At 37.0% G+C, this 9025-nt stretch overlaps 1 pseudogene; it reads right to left on the minus strand.

Annotated features, from left to right (window-relative positions):
* Nucleotides 1–6946: 6946 nt before the first annotated feature.
* On the minus strand, nucleotides 6947–8510 carry LOC105713535 (serine/threonine-protein kinase PAK 2-like; annotated as a pseudogene).
* Nucleotides 8511–9025: the final 515 nt, after the last annotated feature.

Here is a 9025-nt window from a genome sequence, read left to right on the forward strand (position 1 = left end):
AGCTATTAATCTGGCAAATGCCTTTTTCTTCATACTTGTCCACAAGGCTGGCCCTCCAGAGCTGTTCGTTTTCAGTTGGCAAGGCCAGCAACACACCTTCACTTCATACCTCAGAGTTACATCGATTCTCTAGCTCTATGCCATAATTTACTTTGCACAGACCTTGATCATCTTTCCCTTCATACTAATATCATACTGGTCCATTACATTAATGATATTATGCTGATTGGAGCTAGTGAGCAAGAAGTAGCAACTACTCTAGACTTATTTCTGGGTCAGAGAGTGGGAAATAAATCTTACTGAAATTCAGAGTCCTTCTGCTCCAGTGAAATTTCTATTGGTCCAGTGATGTGGGCCATGTCAAAGTCTTCCTTCTAAAGTGAAGGATACATTGTTTCATCTGGATTCTCCTACAAACAAAACAGAGACACAATGTGTTATGGGCCTCTTCGGATCTTGGAGGCAACATATTACTTATTTGGGTGTGTTACTTTAACTCATTCACTGAGTGACCTGAAAAGCTGCTCATTTTGAGTGGTGTCCAGAATAGGAGAAGAGTTTGCAAGAGGTCTAGGCTGCTGTTCAAGCTACTTTGCCACTTGGGCCATATGATGCATCAGATCCAGTGGTGCTTGAAGTGACAGTGGCAGATAAATATGTTGTTTGGAGCCCTTGGTAGTCCCCTATAGGTGAATCACAGTGCAATGTTTCAGGACTTTGAAGCAAGGCCCTGCCACTATCCTCAGATAATGATTCTCCTTTTGAGAAACAGCTCTTGGTCTGCTACTGGGCTTTAGTAGATAGAAACTGAAGGCTAGACCATGGACTACTAAGTTACCATGTAACCTGAGTTGCCATTCATGAATGGATGTTATCTGATTAAGCAAGCTACACACCATCATCAAATGGAAATAGTCTATACAGATCAGGCCTAAGCAGACTCTGAATGCACAAGTTACATAAAAGTGGTCCAAATGCTCATGGTCCTCAGTCCTCCTACACTGCCTTCTCTCTCCCAGCTATACCTATGGTCTCATGAAGAGTACTTTACAATCAGTTGACAAAAGAGGAGAAGACTTGGGGCCAGTTTATAGATGGTTCTGCATGATATGTGGATACAACTCAAAATTAGGCAGCTGTAGCACTATAGCCCATGCTGGGATATTCCTAAATGAGAGTGATGAAGGGAAATCTTTCCATTGGGAATAACTGTGGGCAGTGTACCTGGCTCCACACTTTTCTTGGAAAGAGAACTTGCCAGACATACAATTATGCACTGATTCATGGGCTGCAGCTAATGATTTGGCTTATGAAGGAAATACAAATTATAAACACAGGGACTTGGAAAGAGCATAAATGGAAAATTGGTGACAAATATTTCTAGGGAAGAGACATGTGGATAGACCTTTTTTTTTCTTTTTTTGAGACAGAGTCTTGCGCTGCCATCCAAGCTGGAGTGCAATGGCATGATCTTGACTCAATGCAGCCTCTGCCTGAGACTGCCTCCCAGGCTCAAGCAATTCTCCTGCCTCAGCCTCCTGAGTAGCTGGGATTACAGGCACCTGCCACCATGCCCGGCTAATTTTCTTATTTTTAGTAGAGATAGGGTTTCGCCATGTTGGTCAGGCTGACCTCAGGTGATCCACCCACCAAAGCCTCCCAAAGTGCTTGGATTACAGGCTTGAGCCACCATGCCAAGCCAGACCTCTTTTAATGGACCATAAATGTGAAGATATTTATGTCCCATGTAAATGTTCACCAAAGGGTGACCTCAGCAGAGGAATATTTTAATACTTAAGTGGAAAGAATTGATCAATTTTGTGGCTACCAGAAAGCTTCTATTCCTAGCTACTCTCATCATTGTCCAGTGAGGTTATGAACAGTGACCATGGTAGCAGGGATGATGGTTATGCATGGGCTCAACAACATAAACTTCTCACCAAGGCTGACCTGGCTATAGCTACTGCTGAGTGCCCAACCTGCCAGCAGCAGAGACGAACATTCAGTCCAGGTTATGGGTACCAGTCTGCAGGGTGATCAATCTGGTGGACAGTTGATTACACTGGATAGCTGTCCTTATGGAAGGGACAGTGCTTTGTACTTAGCGAAATAGATACTTAGTCTGGTTACAAATTTGCCTTCCCTATGTGCAATGCCTCTGCCAAAACTACCATCAATGGACTTTTTGTTCTATTCAGGCCCTCATCAGATTGGGTGATGCTCACTTACATTGGTGAGAACATTATTCTTAATGCTGCAAACAGCATCTTTATCTGCATAGTCTGCTTATTCAAATGCTAATCTCTTCTGAAAACATCCTCACAGACACGCTCAGAAATAACATTGTATTAGTTATATATGTATCCCATAGCCCAGTCAAATTGACAGATAAAATTAAGCATCACAATACGTTCTTTCTTTTCATTTGGGTAAATTCATGAGTGTCATGGCTAGGTCATATAGTGGGAGAGTGTTTAAGCTTTTAAGAAACCAGCAAACTATTTTCCAAAGTGGTGGCATTATTTTACATTACCACCACATGTATGCAAGTTTCAACTGCTCATCATTCTTGACAACACTTAGTATGGTAAATATGTGTTTTAAATTTAGCCATCTTAGTGGTTGTGTAGGGGCATCTTATTTTTTTGTAATTTGTATTTTCCTAATAACTAAAGATGTTGAGCACATTTTCATATCTGATTTTCCTTAAATTTACCTGCATTGTGAAGTGTCTCTTCAAATCTTTTCCCTATTTTTATTGCATGTTTTTTACTCTTATGTTTGAGTTGTAAAATGTTTCCACACATTCTAGATACAAGTATTGTGTGTATGTCTACAAGTATTTTTAATAGCCCTTAAATTGCATTTTTACTTTTTTAAAAGTTTATTTCCAGCCCTGAAAGAACAAAATTATTAAACAAAGTCATAAAATACAGCAGTTAATGTCAATGTATAACAATTAAATAATTGAACGGGATTAAAATAAAAATAAAAGGCATTTTAAAATTTGAAGACAACAGAAAAGACAAACTACTTTCACTTAATTCCATTTCTATCAAAACAAGAAAAAAAAGCCAATGTGTTCCAACCAAAGATGCTGAATTCCAAACATAACTGTTTCTCTTAATACAGAATAAAAGTATACTTGACAGAATTATTATACATTTCTTTCTGCCACTGTCTTGGCAGCATTCTAGAAGTGTGAATGAGAAAACTTCAGTTCTTTCAAGGCCAGGCCAGTGCTTGCTTCTTCTTTGTAACTCCAACCTGGACTACCCAGCACCTTTGCCAGAGTGTTCAATAAATGTGTTGAGAAAAAAGAATGTGTGTATAGATATCTTTCTTATATACACACACATACACATGCTATCAAAAAACTGATTTCACCTGTTTAAATACCTACTGTGGGAGCAGTGGGGACAGGAAAACAAAATGCTTTTTATATTACTATGAAGTTCCACTATTAAAAAAACCCAAATGAGTATTAATCTGGATTTTAACTATAACCTATAATGATATTTTGCACTGAAATTTCACTAAATATGGATCTCAGTATACTTAAAAAGATTTAGACTCAAAAATGGATGCAAATTCTTTATGCACTTATTTTTTTTTCTAATTCTAGCTACTACCTGATCAGATCTAAAATTATTCTGGCTAGAATACAGTATATACAATCAAACATGTATTTTAAGTGAGCCCTATAAAGAAATACTCATAGGTAGTTTAAAATTGCCTGTTAAAGGCACAGGCTAATTTAAAATTGGTGGTTATACATAAATTGTAAGCAGCTTAATATTTATATATTAAAGGGAAAAGAATGAATACTATGTGCTAGGCACTGAACACATGAAGATAGAGTTGTATTAGCCTTGGTGTATTATGCTACACAATTACTCATTTACTATTCTAGGTAGGATGAAATGTTCATTGTTTCATAGTTTCCCACTTTTAACTGTCCCCAAAAGCAGCAAAAGAAAAAAGAGAAAGAAGACAACTTTAAGAGTACCAGAGAGTCTAAAATATAATAAATAAGTATTATAGTAATACCGTCTTAACAACATGAGAGGACTATTAAGGTAACTTTTAGATTTAAATGGGAATTTTCATTCTAAAGTAATGACAAAACGAGTGAATATAAAAGGCACTTATTTAGAAAACATGAGGCCAGGCACAGTGGCTCACACCTGTAATCATAGTACTTCGGGAGGCTGAGGTGGGCAGATTGCCTGAGCTCAGGAATTGGAGTTCAGCCTGGGTAACATGGTGAGACCCCATCTGTACTAAAAATACAAAAAGTTAGCTGGGTGTGGTGATGCACACCTGTGGTCTCAGCTACTCAGGAGGTTGAGGCATGAGAATCACTTGAACCCAGGAAGCAGAGGTTGCAGTGAGCTGAGATCACACCACTGGACTTCAGTCTGGGTGATAGAGTGAGACTCTGTCTCAAAAAACTAAAAATAAAAAATAAAAAACATGAATCTTGATTCAGATATAATTGTTCTTTCATCAACTTCTGAAGGTTTTAATTTAAAATTAATACATCACAATTCTGTATTGCTTTTAAGATTATTTTGTTTAAAAATTATACATTTCAAAATTAAACAAAGTATATTTTTATTAGAGATTAGTTTATCCAGGTAACTTAAGAATAAACCACAGTGTAACTCCCTTAAACAAAGAGCCAGGTTTTAATGACAAAAGTCATTTGTCAGCAATAGACGTTCAGGTAACTATCAAAGAAGTTGTAACTGTAAATCCTAAACCACTTCAAACAATTGAAAAGCCCTTTGTTGAGTCACAAGCCTAAAATAAGGCATAGGCACATAGTCAATGAATATGGTCTTTGAATTAGGATGGAAGTGCCTTGGAGTGCATGATGGTCACAGTCTTGTCATCTAGTTGGTTTTCTGTTTCACTGGTAGCATCTTCTTTATCATAATCTATCCAACCATTTACAAAGAATGTTAAAATCTGAAACTCAAGTAGCACTGCAGCTTTCTACCAGAAATAAACCAGTTTTTGTAATTCAATAATAGCTGTAGAAGGCCAATATAGTCCAGAGAAAAATGAAATCAAGAATTATATTGAAAACAGAGACCATTAAGTGCTCTAAATATGTTTCATTAATTATTTTACTCATTTCTCTGAAAACTTTCCTGCCTTATCAATAAAAAAACAGTCACTTCTCTCCTTATAAGTGTATCTTAACATAGATACAGTGGGAATAAAATAATAGAGATAAAATCCTGCTAGTTTCCCCAATGTACACTACAACAGTAAAATTATTGTTATTCGTGATTTGTACTACTGCAGGATGGCAAGTAGGAGTGAAGTTAATCGGGGGAAGGAGATGGTGGGAACAAAATGCCAGAACCAAACCACAGACATTTTAACAGTACCTACTCCAAAAACAAAACAAGGAATAAAGGAGAGAAAGAGAGGAGAGGAAAGAAGAGAAGAGAAAGGGAGGGAAAGGAAAAAGAAAGGGCACTCAAATAATTAATGCTACAGGTCTCAGACCTTTTAGTATCTTCAAAAGAAAAAAGAATATTGCTATCAACACGCACGTTTCATTTTTCTTTCTCCAGTTTTTTACATTAATATTCTTATTTGAAAAAACAAAACAAAACTAACGTAACTCAACGTCTCAAATGATCATATATTCTCCAAGAATATATGATAAATAAATAAATACTGCCTATTATCATAGATAATAAAACACTGATAATGATCCAGGACAATGCGACTAGTCTCTGCAGTTGATTGGTTATCAGCAGCTTCTGTGTAACACTAACGTTTCTTTCATGAATATAATCTCGTCTTACTGTATCAGAGTTCACCAAGGTTCACATCTCTCACTCTGCCTATGCTAGTCCAAATAGTTTTCTCCTTTTCTCCTTTAAATGGAAAAAAAACTAATTTTAAATTCTGAAAATTCGTTGGTTATTATATTATTTGCCATGAGAGAGGAGTATCTGTGAGGTGAGAGAGGATTAATGAAAAACAAAAAGAGCAAATCTAAACCTAAAATTGCAACATATACAGAGTTAATTTCCAAAATGGAGTGGGGAAAGGAGAGAAGAGGAAGGTATTGGCACTAACCAAAGTCACACAGTAAAGGTTGGAACAAGAACAAATCACTTTGGTTCCTAGAGCCAAACCTGATGAGAAAACATGGAGAAGGGAAGACAAAATTGGAAGAATTCTATAGTCAATGGGAATTTTTTATCACAATGATTTATTTATAAATATAGATCATTAGTCTTCTCGCTATACATGTAACAAATTCCAAACTTACTACCACAAAATTTCTAAAACTGGCTTTTTCACATTTTTTAAAAAAGGTAAAAATCACATACTTTTCTTCCCTTCCTTCAGGTCAAGTTCTGAACTAAAGTATTACATGTAACAACAGCTGGTCCTAACTTTTATACAAAGTGAAACTATGTAGCGCTCCTATTACACTTGCCTAGGCATGAGAAACTCAAAAGCAACTTAGAAGGAGCAAGTCAAGGAAAAGGAAAGCTATGAAGGAGGGAAAGACTAGCAGATGAAACAAATACTCTGAAAAACTCGAATCTGCCATTCAAGTATTAGAAGTACCTCAAAGGGGATAATGAATGGAATCTATTACAACAAAGTCAGCCAAGTAAAATGCAACTCACACATGATAAATTGCCCTGATAGGCTGTTTGTTAAAATAGGCCTAAGGCTAGTGATTCAGTCCACAATTCCTTTTGGACCCTAATGAAGGGGTTCATATGAAAGTAATAATTTCCTTTTTGCAATTTTCTCTTGGTTGTCTTCAGAGAATAGTCATTTGCTTCTTTCATCCAGGTTATGCAGACCATTTCTTTAAACCCCCCAAAGAGCAATAATTTTCATATACCAAAAGGCTTCTTTTAGAAAATGGAAAAAAGAATATGAGGCCACAGCAGTGATGTTAACGGTGACTCTTCATTGCTTCTTTAGCTGCCATAATCAATGGTGTCAAGGTAGAAAATGGTTTGGTCAGTTTCAGGAAAGGATGCTGTAATAATTCTTTGGCTGAACCCCTTTTTTCCACATCCATTTCCAAACATCGATTTGAGAAATCCTGAAATATTGGGGAAAGTTTCTCTGGATTCTGAAGTCCTAGACTTCCATTAGTTGCTATTAGGCGCAAGGCCCTTGAGGGATTTTCATTGATGTATAAAGACTTTCCTTCTTCTACCATCTCAATAGCCGTGATACCCAGAGACCATATGTCAACTTTAGGGCTGTAAGCTTTCTGTGTAACCGCCTCCGGTGCCATCCAGTATGGCGTTCCAACCATGGTACTGCGTTTGCTGTGCTCAGGGGTGATCTGAGCACAGAAACCAAAGTCACTAAGTTTAACTGATCCTTCCATTCCCAAAAGTACATTGTCACTTTTGATGTCTCTGTGGATCACTTGATAAGCATGTAAAAACTCCAATGCCTGTAAACACTCTCTGCCTACAGCAGCAATCTGTGCTTCATTCATGCAGGTTTGTGTTACAACATCAGTAAGTGACCCACCAGCAAGGTACTCCATTACCACAAACAATTCATCTCTTACCACGTAACTGTCCAAGAAGTTAACTATGTTGGGAGTTTTAAATTCTTTCATCACCAGAACCTCATTAATGAGCAATTCCTTCTTTGGCTGTTTCTGTAAATTAATCTCTTTGATAGCAACCTCCTGTCCCAATGCAATGTCAGTAGCAGTGAAAACTGTACCAGAAGCCCCTTGTCCAAATTTTTCATATCCTGTATATTTTTTCTTAGGGTCACCTATGCTTACGATAGTTTTTAATTTTTCCATAATCTCTTCATCTGTCATCTTAGTCTACTTTTTCTGTTTGTCTGAATACTTGGCACCACTATCAACATTTGAATCACCAACTTGTGCAGGAACAGGGTCAATTACAGACCATGTAATCAATCATACATATTGATTTCATATGATCTGGTCTTGGGGCAATAACAGGAGGAGCAGTCTCTTCATCATCATCGTCGTCTTCTGTCACTACTGCTGATGTTTCTGATCCCTTGGCATTCAGTTCTGGTGTTCTGGAAGGGAATCCATCTTTCTCAGGAGGAGTAAAGCTCAGATATTTCTGCTTCACTGTATTGGAGTCATAGAACTTTAAGACATTCAGCACAGCCTGAGGATTCTTGTTTTGCTCTAATTTGGTGATATTGGAGGTCTGTAGTAATTGAGCCCACTGTTCTGGCATGTCAGTGAATTCTCCAGTGACAGCATCAAAGCCAACATGGATAGTGTGTTCAAAATCAGATGGAGTAGAAATTTCTGGCCCTTCCTTTTCTTTCTTTTTACTTCCTTTCTCTGTGTCTGAGAACATAGAGATGATTTTATTCCTGGGCTTTTTCTCCTCTGGAACAGAACGCAAAGGTTTCAAACTGTGATTGGTTGACAAAGAGTCTTTGCCTCCAGTGCTAAAAATGGTACTGCTCATTCACACAGGAGGTGCTGGAGGCTTGTCTTCCAGTTCTTCATTATCAGGCAGGATTCAGAATTAAGAAATGGCCCCAGGCAAGCCAAGGTCCCTGCCCCAGCGCCTAGGTCCCCAGGGAGGGGATGGGAAGTAAGGGGCTACTTTCTTAATAGTGTATTTTGAAAGCCAAATGATTTTAGTTTAGATTAAGTTCAATTTATTGATGTTGTTCTTATATAGTTTGCTCTTTTTGTGTCCTACTTAAGAAATCATTGCTAAACACAAGGTCAATAAAATCTTTCTTCTATGTCTTACTTTTTCTTCTAATAATTTTATAGTTTTAGTTTTTAAATTTAGGTTTATAATCCTTTTCAGTTACTTTTTGTATTTTTTCTTTTTTTCTCACCCAAATTTCATCTTGATACTTTTTGTATATTGTATGAAGTAGTGATTGAAATTTACTATGCTATTAATAGTAATCCAATTGTATTTATAGTATTTATTGAAAACATTATTTTTTTATTTATTGAATTGCCTTGTGAACTTTGTCAAAAATGGATTGA

This window comes from Aotus nancymaae, unplaced genomic scaffold (genome assembly GCF_030222135.1).
Source record: "Aotus nancymaae isolate 86718 unplaced genomic scaffold, 86718_ANA_hifiasm-v0.15.2.pri h1tg000058l, whole genome shotgun sequence".
Taxonomy (NCBI): domain Eukaryota; kingdom Metazoa; phylum Chordata; class Mammalia; order Primates; family Aotidae; genus Aotus; species Aotus nancymaae.